General features: G+C 38.2%; 1 protein-coding gene across 1 annotated transcript in view; it reads left to right on the top strand.

The window, feature by feature from the left end:
• Positions 1 to 18,659, top strand: part of Ccdc178 (coiled-coil domain containing 178) — a 347,767-nt gene that overhangs the window by 143,616 nt on the left and 185,492 nt on the right. The window lies entirely within an intron of this gene.

The raw sequence follows: 18,659 nt of genomic DNA, 5'->3' as shown, positions 1-18,659 counted from the left end.
TTCTGTGCAGACTCTGACTTTATCACTGTGCCTTACTTTATTTTCATGCCTACTGATGTAAAAATGTAGGCTGTGTTCATTCCAGAATTAAGGCTTTCAGTGGAGATTTGAAGATGCTGCTACTTTATTTATATGTAAACATTATTTGAGTATGACAAGTCACTTTTATTGGGTAAGTGAGAATGTTTCATGTTCTTTCCTTTAAAAATGTGTATAACACTTTGAAATCATATGCCAAAATATATTCCTGCATCTGAATTTTATTAACCAAACTATATAAAGTTAAACATATTAATTTTTTTATAGACTCTAAAACACATGTGTTAATTCAGTGATTCCTATCCCATTTTTACAATTTACAATAGTTTTTGTTATATATAATTGCAATGAGTGAGTAAAAGTTTAAAAATATATTTGAAATTAAAATTTTTAGTTGCACAATGAGACAGTTCTTCTGAAAACAAAATTCCATTTATTAAAACTAATTTTTGCCAAAATATTTAAAATATGTGTAATATTGTATCATAATGCACTTTTATCAGTTATTTTAATCCTACTATTTTCATGATTGTATAGTTTATTATGATATATACACATATTTCAAATTCCTTTTGTTCTTACATAAGGCAAAACTGACTTTAGTAAATTTTTTAAAAATTGGCACAAAAGTACCTTACAGAAGTATTTGTAGTGGTTTTGATTTATTCATGATTAAATAATTATTAAGTTAATAACAGTTTTATAAATAGTGGTAATAAGTAACAGTCTTTTATTTAAATATGGCTTGGCTATTACATAGAAAAGATTTTTTTTCCTTCCTTAAAAAAAAAATGAAAATAGTTGGCGCCATCTAGTGGCAATAAGCGATGCCTCCTCCTTTGTGAAGGGATTCTGAGAACTCTGCTGGCTGTCTCAGGCCTGTGACCCATGAGGACACTGAAGCTGAAACTAAAAAGAAGCAACTCTCACTACAAGACTTTATTATTTCCTGACTCGAGCACCCTTTCTCGCCTCCTGTGTTACTGCAACTCTAGAATCACTTCTCTTAGTTCCATCACATTTTACAGTCCTCCTGGCGCTGAGCACACATTGGAACCTCAGCAATCATTGATTGATCTGCATTTCATCATTTCAGCGGAACAATAATTAGTGAAATTAGTGAAATGCAAAAAAAAAAAAAAAAAAAAAAAAAGGTCAGCAGGAACAGGAAAGAGATGAAAACGCCTGACCTAACCAGTCCCTAGCTTACAAAATGCAAAAGAGATTTGCATTTCTTTTCACCAAAAATCCTTCCTTGCCTTCTCACCCCATGTCTCCAGCCCTGCATCCCCTTTAGAAGCATAGCGTGGCTCCAATGTTTTGCTCGGCGCTGGTCTCCATCTTAACCTGTTTGACTCATAGGTACTCGTTCGTTCGTAGTCAGCTGGACTCCCGTGAACCTAACGCTTTTTAGATGGAGGCCGCTATCTTTTCTTTTTACCCTGTGTCTTGAAAGCTCAGAGCTCCGGGAGGAAGTCAATAAAAACTTGGGGCATGAATGGGTGAGTAGATATGTACAGCCAAGCATGGGTAGATGAGTGTGCCTGCCTTGATAAGTTTGCTGGCCACACACAGGCATGATACTAGCTAGAAGCAGGAGTTCTCTCCAGATTGTTTTCATACTGCACCAATCTGATGGTCCAGATACTTCAGAGAACACTCATGCGGTTTTCCAGTACCATTCTTTCCTCCTCCTGCTCCTCCTCTTGTCCCATTCCTGTTCCTTTCTGTCCTTCATCATATATGAATGTTTGCCACCTTCTCTATCCCCTATAGTAAAACATTTAAATCTTCTGTTGCCTTCTAACCTTGAAGGATTCTTTGGCATCCCTCAAGAATGCTTACCAAGAACCTGACTGTGTGAAGGTGACTTTTCTCCATTTCTTGGATATATTTATCCTAATGATTTGCCATATGTGATCAAAAGCACAGAGTTCCTCTGTGTGATGAGGACATTTAAGATTCACTGGTTACTAAGTCTCCTCATTGAGGATGCTCTTTATCTTTGATTGACATTAGGTTTTGGGCAGTGAACAGTGAGATAATGCAATGTGCTTTCTTTTCTCCTAGAGAGCACAATGTCATTCCTCTTTAGAAACTAAGTAAGTTCATAAATATCTAGATAAGGCACTCCATGATAGAAAATATTGTATGAAAGCTAAACTTGGTGTTATTGACCTGCACTGTCCCTTTTGGGCAGAGCAATTGATCACGATGATAGATCACCTGTGGATATTGTTTAAAAAATAACTATAATATCTACTATAGCATTGATCAAGGATGCAAAAAATAAAAAGGCACCACAGAGTTAAAAATGTGAGCACCTGGTAGCAGGGCTGGAGGCTGCATTCTGCTCTGTCTTCTCTTGGCAGCCCAGACTTTCTCCATGGGCTTTGTTTTTATTGTTGTTGTTTATTTGTTTGTTGTTTCCTGCGTTCATGCTCTGCTCTTTGTCATTTATGTTGTGAGGGAGTAACAATTAACTACTCTGGAAGGAAAATTCCAGACTGAGTTCATACACAGATTGCATGTTTTCCCCTTTCCTTGTTAACATTGCTTCCTATTTCCCTGCATAGGGAGATACTTCTGCTGGTTAAAAGAATCCAACATTTGTCTAGTCAATCATGCCTTGACTTTTTCCCATGGAGAATACTTGACTTCTAACAAAACAGTGACCCCCCCCACACACACACACACACCTCCTTCAACAGCCAGGCACCTAAATAACAAAACTCAGACAACTCTAACCTAGGCTCTAACTTCAAAGCTTATTTCAGTATGTGATTAGTTCTCTTATTGACCACTCATCATTTCTTCATTTACCCACAACCATTTCATAAGTAGTACTGTGTTCACAACACTCAGTGCTGAGTAATGAAATCCTATGGACTAAAAACGTTGCATCTGCAGGAAGATGGACTATGTGACAGTTAACAAAACTCAAGTCACAAATGGTAAACTGTGATCCTCACCCCGTGTCCAGAAATACTGAAATTATTAGTAGGAAGAAACTAACCACGCCATTTGTATTCTCAATAATGGAAAATTGGTGAATGATAAACTCTCAAAGAAAAGGAACTGACCAGTGAATTTCCCCGGCATGAATAATTTTCCTTACCTGATGACATTTCTGACACAGAAACCATTTTAAAATTGCATGAGAGTTCTTAGCATGAGGAGCATGTTTCACATAATTAATGTTTCCTTTACAAGTGTTTCAGATATGATTAAGTATCAGTTAGCCACATAACATATGAACCTGGCACATCATTTTCTTAAAATCTGCAGCTGATTGAGAAAAGCACATTTTATTTTGAAGATAGGTGATGAGAAGTGCTAATTTTGCATCAAAGAACACAGTGTTTTTACCCAGACCTCATGCTGAAGTGATCATAAACACTTAGAAATCAGGAGAAGGGTACTACATGGAGTAGTGGGTTCTTAAATATAAATCGAAAAGATTATGAAGATTTGATTTACTAAAGAAAAAGAGCTTTCCTTTCTTTTTTTTTTCCCATGTCTCTTCTAGGTCCCAGAATTACTGCTAATGTAATGTTAAACTCTATACATGAAATCCGAATAGAATTTTATTTACGCAGAAAATTGGCCACTATTTTTAGCTTTTATTTCCCACAGCAGCTTAGAGGTATCCCTTACCGTCTTTGGCTGCCATCTTTTTTGACATTTCAATGTATAGTTTTCAATGTAATTATAGTATTTTATGAGCATAGTTTACATATTATATTTTTACAGTTGCTTTTCATTCTCCAGTACATTGCCATTTTTTCAGTGTCTCACCCACTGCAGACTATCTGTAAAAATATTTAATTTCTTAAATTTTTATTAACATATATTAATTATACATTATGACAGGCTTCATTATGACATTTTCATGCATGTACATAATGTGTTTTGATAGTCTCCACACCTCATTAGCCCTGTAAAAGCCAAACATAGTGGTACACATCTGTAACCCCAGAGCTAGGGGCAGATCCCTGGAACTCGATGAGCAGGCAGCCCAGCTGCATCAATAATTTCTAGGCTCTGCTAGGGAACCTGTCTCAAAGAATAAGATGGACAGCAATTGAAGATAACACCCAACATTGATCTCTGGCCTCCACACATACATGCACCCACATGTACACACTCAGGGAACACAAACACCACACATAGATACACAGAGATCTGGTGTTTTTTATGCTACTGTGACAAGATGAATATTTCTGTGTTTTCCGTGACATAAGAGTGATTGACTCCTACAAATTATATGCATACATTGGAGAGGAACGATGGATGTTAGATGTGGCAGCAATAAAGACTTTCATAGTGACACCAAGACATTCGAATGATTGGGGTGCAGGTTTCTGCTGTTCCTATAGACGGAATATGGGTGATTCTGCTGCTGATGCTGAGAAGCATTGTTCAGATGTGAACATGGGGCTTCTAATGCTGATAACCTGATACTTCACAGCACGGTTATCTAGAAACAGGGTCTACGGGTTAAAAAATATGTATGAAGCTGGCTGTAACAGAATCTTGAAACACTTGGAGGAGCTACTTGGGACTCAGCAGCAAATAGAAACTAAGAGTCTAGAATTCAGGGAGCAAGAGTTTGGGTGTGGATGCCCTTATAGAAACTATGGGGGCAGATGCTGCATGAGAGGCTTCAAGAAGATTCATCTACAGGAAAAATATACCAAAGCAGAAGCCAGGCTGGGCCAGCACGAGATGGAAATGAGTGCAAGGACAGAAGCACCAGGTCCCAAGACTGGAGTCAGCAAGTGAGGTGGGGCCGCTCCAGAAGACAGTGAAGTAGGAAGGGTGACCATGGGTATGAATGGTTAATGGCTTGTGGAATTGGAGCTAACGTGATTTGAGTAAGTCCATAAACCTCAAGATTAAAGTGTTGAATAGGTCATCCAGTTTGATACTGAGGTAAAATGGGATGATGGTGCAATGAGGTATAGGCAGAGAGACAAGGCCAAGTCCTTCAGCCAGACTCCTTCCTAGGCATGTGAAGATGAACAGAAGTCCATTAAACCATTGCCTATTGGCTGACTGGCTGTGTACTGTGTTCTCTCATCACATTAAACTAAAAAAAAAAAGGAATATCTTCTCACATATGTAAGGAATTGTGGTTTGGAAGCAATAATGAAAAGCCAGGATAGTACTAAAAAAAAATACAGCTAGACTTTCTAGACTATGGAGGCTGTGAGAAGAAAATCTTCACTCCATCTCTGATTTAGTTAATGCAGACAGCATTCTGCAACAAGGATGAAGCACAGATGTGTATCTAAACTGCTTTGCCAGGGAATGACACATTCAGAGTTCACTCGGAAAAGGTGTAGACTAAGAAAATTGTAGAGTTTAATTAATAAGTAGGAATTTGGTTCTTATTACATGCAGTATGCAATTTTTTCTCCCCTTTATAACAAATTGATTCTTTTCTCATACCGTTTATCCTGACTAAAGTTTCCCCTCTCTCTTCTTCCTCTCAGTTCCTCCCCACATCCCCTCCCATCAGGATCAATTCCCCTTTCTGTCTCTCATCAGAGAAGAACAGACTTCTAAGATATAACAATAAAACACAACAAAGTAATATAATATAATAAGATAAAACAAAAACCATCAGATGAAGTTGGACAAGGCAAACCAACAAAAGGAAAAGAGCCCAAGAGCAGGCACAAGAATCAGGAACTTACTTATTCACACACTCAGGAGTCCCATAAAAAATGCTAAACTGAAATCTATAGTATATACATAGAGAAATGAGTGCAGACCTGTGTAGGCTCTGTGTTTATCCTATGTTTACTGTTCCAGTCTCTGTGAATTCATATGAGCTTTGCTTAGCTGATTTAGAGGCCCAGCTTCTTCTGGTCTCCTCCATCCCATCTGGATCTTAAACTCTTTCTGCATCATCTTCCATGAGGTTCCCTGAGAGACTTGTTGGAGACATCCCATTTAAAGCTGTGTGTTCCAATGTTTCTTTTTATCTCTCTGTCTGTCTCATAATGGCTGACTATAGGTCTCTGTATTTGTTACCATCTGCTGCAGGAGGAAATTTATCTGATGCTGTCTTAATAAGACACTGATCTATGAGTATAGCAGAATATTATTAATATTAATTTTATTACTACTTTTTTCAAGACCAGTAGTATTTGGTTTTACTCTAGAACTCTGGGCTATCTAGGCTTTGATTCTTTATCACTCAAGCAGTATCAAGAATGTACTCCATCTCATGGAGTGTAATTGTTAATTCTTAATAAAGATTGTTGGCATAGATCACAGGTCCTTCATTCTGAGAAGGAGGAACAACTTCACTGGAAGACTCTGAAGCATCATTTTCATATGCTGTTTCTAAAGAGTCAAACAAAAGAAGGAAGGGTATGCACATACATCTTCAAGTGATTGGAGATGTAGCCAGTGGTAGATGACTTGCCTAGCATGTACTAGGCTATGACTTTTATCTTCAGTGCATGCACATGTGCGCGCACACACACACATACACACACACACACACACACACAGAGAGAGAGAGAGAGAGAGAGAGAGAGAGAGAGAGAGAGAAGAAAAGATACTTACCTCTTATCAAAAAAAGTTCAAAAGAAAGAAATAAAGTAATTGGGGCCTCTGAGTCTTGCTATGGCATTGTCTAAACTATACCACTAATCACTCATTGTAGCATGTTATATATATATATATATATATATATATATATATATATATATATATATATATATATATAGCATTGTGTGTGTGTGTGTGTGTGTGTGTGTGACTTAGTGTAATCAAGAACAACACCTAAATGAGCAGTGGCAAGTAGCATATCTCACTATTTTTCTCTTTTGATTGTTGATATAATTGGGGGGACCTCCCGTTATCCCATTATCCTGACCACTTACCTTTACATGGCATCCTTACCTTCAGGAAGCTCACCTCAGCTTGTTTTAAGAAAAAATTAGTGTTGCAGAAATGCGACATCCATAGGGTTGCAGTGTCCATAAGCATAGATCTAACTGAAGTGGTTGAGCAATCAGGGACCCATTTTCAGTTACCAGAGATTTCAAGTATCAGCGACTTCCCATTCCCAAGTCATAGCACTGTATGCTTCCTGTTAAAATTAGGAATTTTTAAAATCCATCCCTGACGCTCTCACAAAGCATCACACAGTGTTTTGTTCACTGTTCTGAGAGTGTGTGTATGTGAGGGGGGTTGTCAACATTACCTAAATCGCTCTTCCACTGTCTGATTTATTTGCTTGCAGAAAACACATATACCTGACCTCCTGAGGGAACCGCACATCTCAAATTTGGGTGCCATGATAATCATAACAGTTTGAGAGAAAATGAAATAGGCTATAAACAGGAAGGAAATGAAATATATAAACTGTTGTATGGTGTCAAGTTCATTTTCAGTACAATATAAAATAATGAAAATGCTTTTCGATAACCTTTGTTGATTTTTATAATGTGAAACACACTTTATGAAAAAGACAATGAATGTGCTAAACAAAAACAAAAAAACAGTGAAGAATACTTTTAGCTTTTGACTCCATTTCTGCATTCTTGCCCATAAGTTTACATTAGAGTTGAATTCTGAGACAGAACAGCTTTGAGACAAAAAGATTCTTTCCTCTTCCTACCTTTTTAAAATTTAAACAGCATTTTTTTTAATCTCAAGGGTAAGGGTCATTTCCTTCATGAACAATCTAGTATGGTAGGCAGCAAATATTGCATTTTTCTAATTTTACAGTTATATTTTGAGAACTTAAACTGAATGACATTGAAAAAGACTTTCCCATCACTGCTCGGTTTTTTAAAATACATGTATGGGATTGTAATGGTCACCTCTCTCCTTCCCCTTCACACAAACATCCTAAACACTTTCCACTAAACTGTTAATACCTAGAGCATCATTACCAGGTATCATGGGCACCCAGGTGGCCTTCTTCTTTACCAAGGGGAATTAAAGCTCCATAAGACTAAGCGCACATGAGTAACTGGCCTTGTGAAGTTCAAAAGTCAAAAGAATACAGACAGCATGTCTATCTGTGTGACACGCATTCCCCTTGAAAATTAGGATTCTGTCCACAGAGAACCCCTTGGTCAAGTACGAAGAGTGATGCCAACTCTCAATTTCAGTTGGCATCTGTCTCAAGACTACAACCACCACCAATAAGACAAGAGGGTACAGTCAGGAATAACAGGATCAACTGAAGTAGAAACTTAAATGCTCCTCTAAAAAATACACATTGTGCACCAGACCTCTGACATCTGCTCTATGGTCACCACACTTGGAATCCAAGCAGAATTTAAATGATTCATTCACCCAGAGGACACAGTCTCTATGAGACTAGACTGCCCTCACTGCAGACACCAGCTGGCCACAAGTTTGGGGATTCCCCACAACCACTTTCAAGCTTGACGATTTGCTGAAAATCTTGTAGAACTCAAACATTGCATTTATAGCTGTAGTCTCATCATATAGAAAAGATACAATACTTGCTTAAATTAAGCAAGTAAAACCAAATGGTCCAGAGTCCTGGAGAGATCTGGATGGACAGCCGCATCCCTCCTCCTCAGGTCATGGATGATGTTATCTCTTCTCTAATCTGTGATAGTACAATAAACAAAGAGGAGTGCCAACCAAGGAAACTTCTTTGTCTAGAATTTAACTGGAGCTTAGTTACATATTGCCCAATTGGCTGTCCTTTAATCTACAATCAATTGTGGGAATTCCTAAACATGGGTATTCCTAGACATGTTTGAAGTAATTCAGTGTGGGCCAAAGTCTCCATCATCAGTCACAATGTTGGGCTATGCAATGCCCACAGCCCCCATACTAGTAATCATATTCTAGGGACTTACAGATGCTTTCCAATTAAAAAAGGGGGAAGGCCAAGCCTCTTTTCAGACAGGTTAGTTCTATACTATATATTGAATTACTAAAGGAGCCAATCTATGCTTGACATTCTAGAACATGAATCCATGCCCAGATCTAACCTCTTAGTAGGGCAAAGAGAAAAAAATATAAAATTACACACACTTTATATTTCCTCTAGAAGAATGAAAAATAAAGTGGAGAGGCCAGACATCTAAGACTCTAAAGTCAACATGAAACAAACTTGATTCTTTTTAAGAAAACACAAAGTTGGGTGGCGGTAAGGAGAGCATAGATCTAGGAGGAGCTGGGGGAAGGGATGGATGTGATCAAAACACACTGTACAAAATTCTTTAAGGACCACTAAAAAAAATACACATTACATAATGTATTACCATAAGGCTCTGTTGTATCCCTGACTATTTTGTATGTGTGTTTGTGAGTGCATGTTCATGTGTATGCAGGTGCATATATTTGTGATATGTATATGCATGCTTGTGTGTTTGCATGTGGCTGTCAGAGGACAGTATTACATGTTGTTCCTCAGGCAGCAGCCACCCTTTGCTTTTGAGACAGGGTGGATCATTTGCAGAGAGCTTGTCAAGTAGGCTAAGCTCCCTGGCCAGCAAAGTTCAGGGTTCCTCCTTTCTCCATCTCCCCATTGTTAGGACTGCAAACGTGTGCCATGAAGCATGGCCATTTCCCATGGGCTCTAGGGATTAACTCGGATCCTTCTTCTTGCAAGATGAGCACCTGACCAGTTGAGCCATCTCCACATCCTGATACCTGAGTATAGATTGAAAACAATTTTGAGTTATGTTCCCATGTCTGTGAAAAAGACTCATGGAAAAACTAACCATGGTTCTGGGTGACAAAATAGAAAAAGTGTTTTTCCCTAAACTATGAAAAATGGAAGGAAAAGTCTTCACTTAACTGTTGGATAAAGACAAGTCATTTCATCTTTCATTTTCTGAAGTGCTAGAAACAGAGCCCAAGGCCTTCTGCATACTGGACAAGTCCTTTGCCAGTGAACTCCATGCTCAGTCCTCCCAAGGTGCTGTTTCTGGAGACTTGGATGATCTTCATGTATCCCCTATGACTCACAACTGGGGGATCAAATTCTACTCCAGCTTTAAATCCCTTTCACCTCCTCATTTATTTCTTTTCCCCAGCTGTCTTTTTCTGCTCTTTCTAGGAACTTATAGTATCCCAAAATCAATCTCTGCAATGAAATGCCCAGGGCTAAATATATTACCAAGAGAAACAGCATTACTTACCTCACAATTTGGAGGGGCTGAAAATCCAAGATAAGATAATCCCTTCGGTTTTGTGTTTGGTGGCGGACCCTTGACTAGCTCTCATCAAAGGCATGAAGCAATATAAAACAGAGAGAATGCATGGCAAGCAGGAATACAGTGCAGTCAAGGCTCGGACTTGCTCATTCATAAACACTTGGTGCCGCATGTACTGTGGTCCCTGAGGAACTGTGGTCCTGTCTAAAAGAAATGTCTTCAATAACCCAGTTTCCCTGTACCCAAACTGACGTCTTAGGTTCTACTACACCAAGAAAGTTGGAGGCCAAATTTATGATCTATGAATGGTTAGGAGACACACTGAAACTGTATCCAAATGTCACAGGTCTAATGTGATCATATTGGGCTTACTTGGAAAATCCAGGGCAATCTCCCTGCTTTGGGAAGATTTATTAATGTCCCCAGGTTCGTTTGTACCATCCCTTTTCAGTAGATTAGTGTTGAATAACTACAGGGATGATACTTTGGAGATAGATAGTATCTTAAAAACTTTTTATGATAAATATTAATTCAGAGCCATATGTAGCTCACTGATTAACAGGTTTTTTATGTCACTGGGGATATTTCATTTCAAAGCCTTACTCTGGGTGTAATATTATGGACATCTCCTCTTAGCTCACAAAGGATCAGCCCAGGATGATAAGTAGATCTTGTACTACAAAGCCACTGTGGGATTCTGATTTCCCTGACTTCGGCTGTCTTCTACCCCAGAGCCTCTAACATTTTAGCTTCTTTGGTTGTGGACAATCTTTGCATTCTGGCTTTAGCAGACCACCAAACAGACGAGTTTATTAATCTACTCAAATAAGCACATTGAATTCAGTGCCACTGAGACAGTTCAGAGGGATCCAACTCCCTCCATGTCGCTGGCACACGTGTTGCACACAGCTAAGCTGAGGTGGCAGAGGGAAGCGAAGGAACGCAAGCCAGCACCCCTGCCTGCCCATCAGGCTGCCTTTCCTCGGTCTGTCTGCAATTGCCCCCCAAAAGCAGGCGCTGGGGCATCTCTCTTACCTTTCCATTCTTACACCAGGCTGCTTGTCACCTGAAGTAACCCAGGAGGTGTGTCCTTGGAATCTGTTTTCCAATTTAATACAATTGAAAACAACGCAGTCCAGCGGCAGGTTCTGATCTTGGTCTCTGAGCAATCTACTTCCCTTATAGACTGCTTAGATTCATTTTCCCTTCTGAGAATAAGCTGTAAGGAAAGTAACAAGCCCAATACCCCAAGGTGGAATTAAGCAAGGAAACTCGGGAAGGCTGGGTTTTCTGCTGATGAAGTGATGGGCAGATCTGTAGACTTCAACATCTTTTGTGTCTTCATTTCCGTTCTAGTTCAGGCAGATGCAGTGTGCCATCACTTAGAAATCACCCATGGCCATGTTTGGGTCACTAAATGTGAGAAAATACTTTCTTTGATTGGCAGTCTGCTCATTGCTTGATACATCTGTAGGGCAGACAGAAGTGGCCAGAGACAGTGTGTCATCATATACAACAGCTGTTAGAACAATACATTGCTAATAAAGATTAAAACAACCTGTGCAAAAACATATATCCACCCCTCTACTTTGTCTGAAGAAACTCATTGGAATTGAAAATCAGTTTAAATCCCTAGTGAAAAGACAGAGCAATATGAAATTCTAAACATTCTAAACAGTAAATGCCAAGTCTCAATGTCTGCACGTGAAAGTGAGTACTAAGCATTTTGAAGCAAGCTTCATTGCTTGCATCAGAGGGTTTAGCCTGAACATTTCATGGTGTTTGGCACATACTAGTTAATGAATAATTTCTTGTCAGAGACACAATTAGGTAGACGGAGTATGGTATCATTACAAAAGGTCAAAGGTGAATTATCTAAACCAAGAGAAATGTATTGTACTGAGTGGTGGTGACAGTGGTGATGATTGTGGTCTTTTGTTTTATTTTTTTTCCTTTCCAACTATACCTGCTTCCTCTCTAGAAGGGCTTTTCTGATGATGCACAAGAGCAGAAAACTAAAGGTGGAAACTGCTGACCCACAGGTCGGGCCTTTAAGATGCAGATTTCTATGTAAGATCTACCCTAACATTCACACCTAAATACCTTTAACTTCTCTGTCTTCAGGCATTCTCAAGATTTCCTTAAATTAAATCATTACCAATTCAGAACATTCCCTTCTTGCTAAATATGTCTGTTTCTTTGTCAGAAACTTTATATTCTTTCCTATTTCTCTTCTCTTATTGGCTGTTGTAACAGCCTTCCACTTTGGGTTTGACTATTATTTTCAAACATTTTTTCCAATTTCTAGAAGGAATGATTTTATTTCCAAAAACCCTGTTATAATGCTATAGCAGGAGCAGACACTAGAGGATATAACTCAGTCAGGGACTTAAGATCCGGGCCACTCTTCTTCCCCATATGTTCAAGCTTACAAACATTTAGCAACAGCCATAATGCACTCCTATCCAGTTTCCCCCTTATCTCTTTTCTGCATTCTCCATTTGTCTTGGAAGCTTGCAAACGTAGCTGCTCCTTACAGCAAGGTTTTCCCTGTCGTATTGCTTTCTCTGAGAATATCGAGAGTGTCTCTGCCTGCTCATCATCTCAAGTTTCCCTCTATAATTCCCAATTCCCCCCAGTGACTGATGGAGGAGAAACCCATGCCTCTTAGCACCTGGTGTTGTGATTTCTTCAGTGCCCCATTCTGATGCGGAAATACCCAGAAAGTTGCATGTCCTTCATGTGCTTCCCAGATTTGTGGGAACCTTTCCAATCTTTGCTTTTGTTATTCTGGGAGAAAAGGGTATGAGCAGATCCTCACTTGGGTCTTTGAACAGCAGTAGAGCACATTGCAATTCTTTTTGAGAGCCAGTAACTTTACACTGACCTCACCTCATTAAGTGACTGAGTGGGTTAGTAAACAAAACTAATAGGAGCTTTGTTCCTTGAAGTCCTGGGCCTGTTGTGTTGTTGTTGTTTTCATTTGTAATATTTGATGCTAATAACGCTACATGGTCTCCCAACATTTCTCTTTCCTACAGATTACATTTTCAATTGTATTCAGTCTACAGCTAGTGGAAGCCTAGTGCCAACTACTGGTTGGTAGGACAGGATCTTACAGGATTCAAAGTCTGTGAAGCCCCCAAATGTAGACGAGTATTTAAATAAGGGCACAATCATGCTGTTGATTGTAGCAAGTTTCAAGGTTAAGACTCGAGCGTCTTCATTTTGTGATCCCTGCATGCTAATTACTGACAGTTACACGTCTGCGTGGTCGTGTGTATATCCGATGTTTTATCTGTTCTCCTGTTGTGTCTTTACTGTTTACATTAAACTGTTGATTTCCTTGGTTATTCCTTCAATCTGAAACATTTAGTCTAACGTTTAGGTTCCTTGTCAGTAGCAACCCCCACCCCTTGTTTACGTCGTGAAAATTCTCGCCCTGGAAAGCACTGCAGTGTATGTCGGACAGCAGTGGTGGCTCACTCTGTCCACGGTGCTTTTTGCAGACTCGTACCCTATAGCACCATCTACTGTGCTTGCAGAAGAGCAACTTGGGACGTGTTTTGTGCTTGTGCACATGTCCTGTTACTTGCGATAGAATAAAGCAAAAATATAATGCACACCTCCAGAAAACTAAACATGTTCTTTTCCTTCTTATTTAAAGTCTAAATCCATCAAACATCTGAAACTGATTAAAAAAAAAAAAAAGCTGAGCCCCATCTGTCATAATTCAAGCTGTAAGATCCATAGGTGCAGTAATTCTAGGTTAGAAGAGTGGAGAAGAGACAGATAAGTTAAAATAAACGGAATCACTTAGACAAAAAAAAAGAGTTAAATAACACACGTTAATTCCTCCCATGATGATTTTTGCATCAGAAATTCATAACAAGTACTGTTGCTGTCTAAAGGGTACCTGAGCACGCCGTGAACATTCTATAGATCAGAGCTCAATGAAGTAAGAGTGAGTAATAGCCACCGACTGGAGAAACTTGTAGAATAAATCTATTTAATTGCATCTTCAGGACGAGCTTTGCTTCTGGGTGGGGGAGCAGAGCTGAGTGCCCCAGCACAGACCCAATCTCACCAGTGTCAGTGAGCTGTGTGAGTTGTCTCTATGGGTTGTAAATTGGATCCCCTCAGTGACCAGTTAATGTTTTCTGTATTTACGGCAGGATTTCTGTTTTTTACAGCCACCAGGGCACTTTGGCAACATAAAAATTTAAAAATAATTTTTAGCAATCATACCGTGCCAATTTTTTATAGTTAAAGGGGCTCATTTAAATTGGAAAACCTGCTAGTCTGAAATTTTCATCTGAAGGATTACCACCAGCCTGAGTTACTTGTCTGATGAGGGTTTCACATGGCTTATCTAATGTGAAATCTCCATGTGGTATATAGTTTCATTAAACGGTGATCAAGAATACATTAGTTCAAAACAAGAAAAGGCAATGGAGCTTAATCCGCCAGGCATCTTGGCGCAACAACTTTAAAAGAGTTATTGAAGTGAAACAATTTGAGAATTAAAAGTCTCCCACTTATACCAGACTCCTGTCAGGAGCCTAAAAGTCAGCCTTGCCTTTTCCTGTTTTCTATTTGTGTACGAGAGAGAGAGAGAGAGAGAGAGAGAGAGAGAGAGAGAGAGAGAGAGAGAGAGAGAGAGAGAGCAATATTTTGAATGCTGTAAAGGCAATAGAAATGCATATATGAGTGAAATTACCTAATCCATTAAAAATAAATTTATCAAGATGGAAGATAAAGTAGCTGATAGAAACACTGAAATAAACAGAGAAGTGAATTCTTTAGAAAAAACACAGGAGAAACAATTATTAGTACAATATAAGGAAAACAGATTTATGTGGTTTGTAAGTATGATATGTACTTGAGTTCTGTAAGCCGTGGTATGACAGCGTTCTACTTAAGCATTATCATTAAAGCAGGCAGGTGTTCATAGCACAAATGGACCATTTGAACAAGCTTTGATATTATATGTGATTCACACATTAATATACTGAGAGTGTTAATTATTTCACATTTTATTGTACACAAATTAATAATGAAGATGACTTTATAGATAATCTTTTTATTTACTATTAGAATATAAATTAGGGTGACAATACACCAGTATTTATAAAATTCATTTAACAGGTAGTATCCAACATTGGCAGCCAACAGTGCATACATTCCTTTGATCTAATCATTTTCTCCCATTAGCACTTGATGAAAAATGTATTAGCTTATGTCAAGAAATCTCTAGTCCTAGCACAAAAGATGTGAAAGATCTCTCAAATGCCACAGCACAAAGTAAAGCAAGGGATTTTTTAGAATGGCTACTTGTAATATATTTTAAATTAAGCTTTAAAATGTTATTTTATTGGACTATATATATAGGGAAAAGACAAACTTATAATTTAAATTTTCATAATTTTATTATAATACATTAAAAATTACAATAACTTAAATCTAACAGTCCAGCTTCTGGAAACACCTGTCACCAAATACTGATTTTTTTCCTTGATTTTGAGCTCAGATTTAGAGACACTATAAAGCAAGTACCCACACCCACTCCATTTCTCAACCCACATATTTCAGCCTTAATCCTGAAGGAACTGTGTCTAATGGTGTAAAGATATTTCAGGTTCTGTGTTATTTAATCTGAGTTCTCTTGTGGAAAGTGATATATCCCATGATAAAACTGAGTTATAAACATCTTTTAAAACCTCAAACGATACATGTCACCTATTTTATACCTTGGCTCCCCCCCCCCCCGTAAGTGAAAATGGCACGCCCCAAATTCCTGTGACCCTCTGTGCTTCCTTCATATCTAGGCTTCAGATTTTGAGATTTATTGTTGTATGCGTGGCTCTTAGAATGTTCTCTCATCATCTGCTGAGGTGTGCGCAATTAACACTTGTTACAGCTTAGAGATCCCATGAGCAGCCTTCTGTATGTCACACATCTCTTATCTTCTCCTGTTTGCTGCTGTGGAGCCTGTTGGAGAAATTAATGAAGTTCACAGAGTTGGCAGCACGGATAGCCACAGAATCTGGGCACTCCCTAAATTCAATCAGAATCTAGATAAAACACGGGTCCTATTAATGTATGGGTGCTGTTATACCCCTATTAATATAGTTGAAAGCCGTCAAGCACCAGTGATTCTCAGAAACATAAAAAAGTTTGTATTAAAAATCACTGAGCAGCACAAAAATGGGAACAATACATATAAATTAAACTCAATGCCCAACTTTACAAAACAACTTCCAGTATAAAAGATGGCCTGTGTTCGCAGCTCTCCTCGACAGTAAATACAAGGCTTTCACCTGGGGGTTTGCAAACCGTTAGTACCTACTCTATGAATTTTTTTTTTTCTTTTGGTTAAAAGAACAATTGTTTTTTTCTTACCACAAACACTGACATACTTTTATTTTTTCACGGTTGTAAGAGGACTGTTTTAAAGGAAGTTAGTGGTAAGAACGGTGGTATTTACTCTTGCCTGCATCCCACTGGTTCACAGCTGAGCACTTCTCTTGTGTATTCAGTGACAAATGGCAATCACTTTATCATTTATCTTATGACAAATAGCAGATTCAGCCACAAACTGCTGGCCGTAGCAAACTTACAGGATGAAGTTCTTTATTGTTTATGGTTTCTGGGTTGATGTATTCATGCCTTGTTTATTTGTGAAATGAACAAAAATCAGTAAGCAGGCATGAACAGAAATTTGGCCACGCAATCAATTGTAGTTTTTTTTTTTTTTCTTTCCTCCAGTCTTCCAAGGACCTTACAAGGAAATTCGCTGAACTAGGTCTAAGCTGTAAGCTGCCTTTAGAAAAAAAGTCATTAGAGGATGCATCAAATTGTGACATTATGCCCTTAAGCCAAAATAACACTGAATGGAGTTCCTACCTCGCATTAACCTTCCGAATAAGGGTCTTAAATTTGATAGCAAGCTATTGTCATAGACAAGTGGCATAGGCCAAGAGTAGAAGGAAATTACCCCAGTATACTCTCAATTTAAGCAACGGGATGAAGTCCTCACCCTTTGTTTCATACAAAGGAAATTTACAACCGAACTTTGTGCATCAAGGTGCATTGTACCTGAATCTCATGCACGAACTGTGTCCCGGTTGTACGGATTCTCGTCATTATCATCCATGTAGCTCCTATGATTGATACATAGGAAGTATTAGTCAGTCACATACTAAATCACATTTGACACTGAACCCAAGCTGTTCCCCAGGATTCTCTGAGCATTCACCACCCACCAGGCCACACTCAAAACTGAAACATGAGATTCTGAACAACAATGGGCTTCTAAACTAACTGTAACAGCAGAGTAAAAAGATGAAAATCAATGGAACTTCTTACTTTAATCTGCATCTCTGAGAAAGTCTGTGTGACTCATTGGATTACACTTTATTAAAAGCACATCTTTAGCATGTTTATGAGATGTTATCCTGAATCTAGTAAAATGTATCAAAATTATCAATCACTAATAAGTGTAACACACTGAAAAGTGTTAGCACTAAAGGGAATATTTTCTTCCCCCTTTATTTGAGAATAAACAGAAAATAAAGAAGCATCTTTCTACATTCAAATATGATGTAAATGTGTAGGATATGCAATAAAGCTTTTGTGTCTGGGTTATTGGTAGCTATCAGTTGAGTGGGGTAACCCAAACAAGACTGTATAGGTTACAGAACTCAATAGGGAAAAACAGAGCACAAGAGCTTCACAAATCATGGTCTCATTTACTGAAAACTCAGAGTTCATTGCTTCCCATTCATATTCTTAAATGTTTTACATAAAACCACTTGATACATGGTCTCAAACTAAAATGCATTATTTTACCTTAGTATGAGTAGCCTTTAAGCAAATATCCACATAGCCTGTGGTTTTGTATAATAAAAATGCTAGAAACTTATATGAAGTATAATTATAATCAATTATGTTCAGGAAAGTTTTCTTTCAAAATAACAACAAAATCAAATACAACTTTCTCTATCCAGTTAATATCTATGAGGTTTGTCGATTGGTGATATTAAAACTAATATTCCAATTGGAAATGGAAGTTGAAGGTTCAGAACAACCTACTACACAGATCTGAGATTTGCATGTGCTATCCCTTTGACCCATCAGAGGTGAATGACAGTTCTCTCTGCACTTAGCTATGGGACAATCTTGATGCAGTTATTGGCATGAGCAAAATTTGATTGGTAAATATTGCTTCCATCTTCCATAAAAAGATATACTTGGGATACATTTCTTTTGTGTTATAGTAGTAAGTAAAATAGAAGATATAAGAAAACTATACACAGATGGAATTTAACCAAATAATTCAATGAGAAGGCAAATCGTGTATTAAGTTGAGATTACTGAACAAATAATGTTAATTGAAATTGCTCTAAAATAGAGAAATAACCAAAGAGTGCAAGTTCATAATTAAAA

The sequence above is a fragment of the Peromyscus leucopus genome, chromosome 19 (assembly GCF_004664715.2).
Source record: "Peromyscus leucopus breed LL Stock chromosome 19, UCI_PerLeu_2.1, whole genome shotgun sequence".
Lineage (NCBI taxonomy): Eukaryota > Metazoa > Chordata > Mammalia > Rodentia > Cricetidae > Peromyscus > Peromyscus leucopus.
This window is presented reverse-complemented; position numbering and strand designations above follow the sequence as displayed.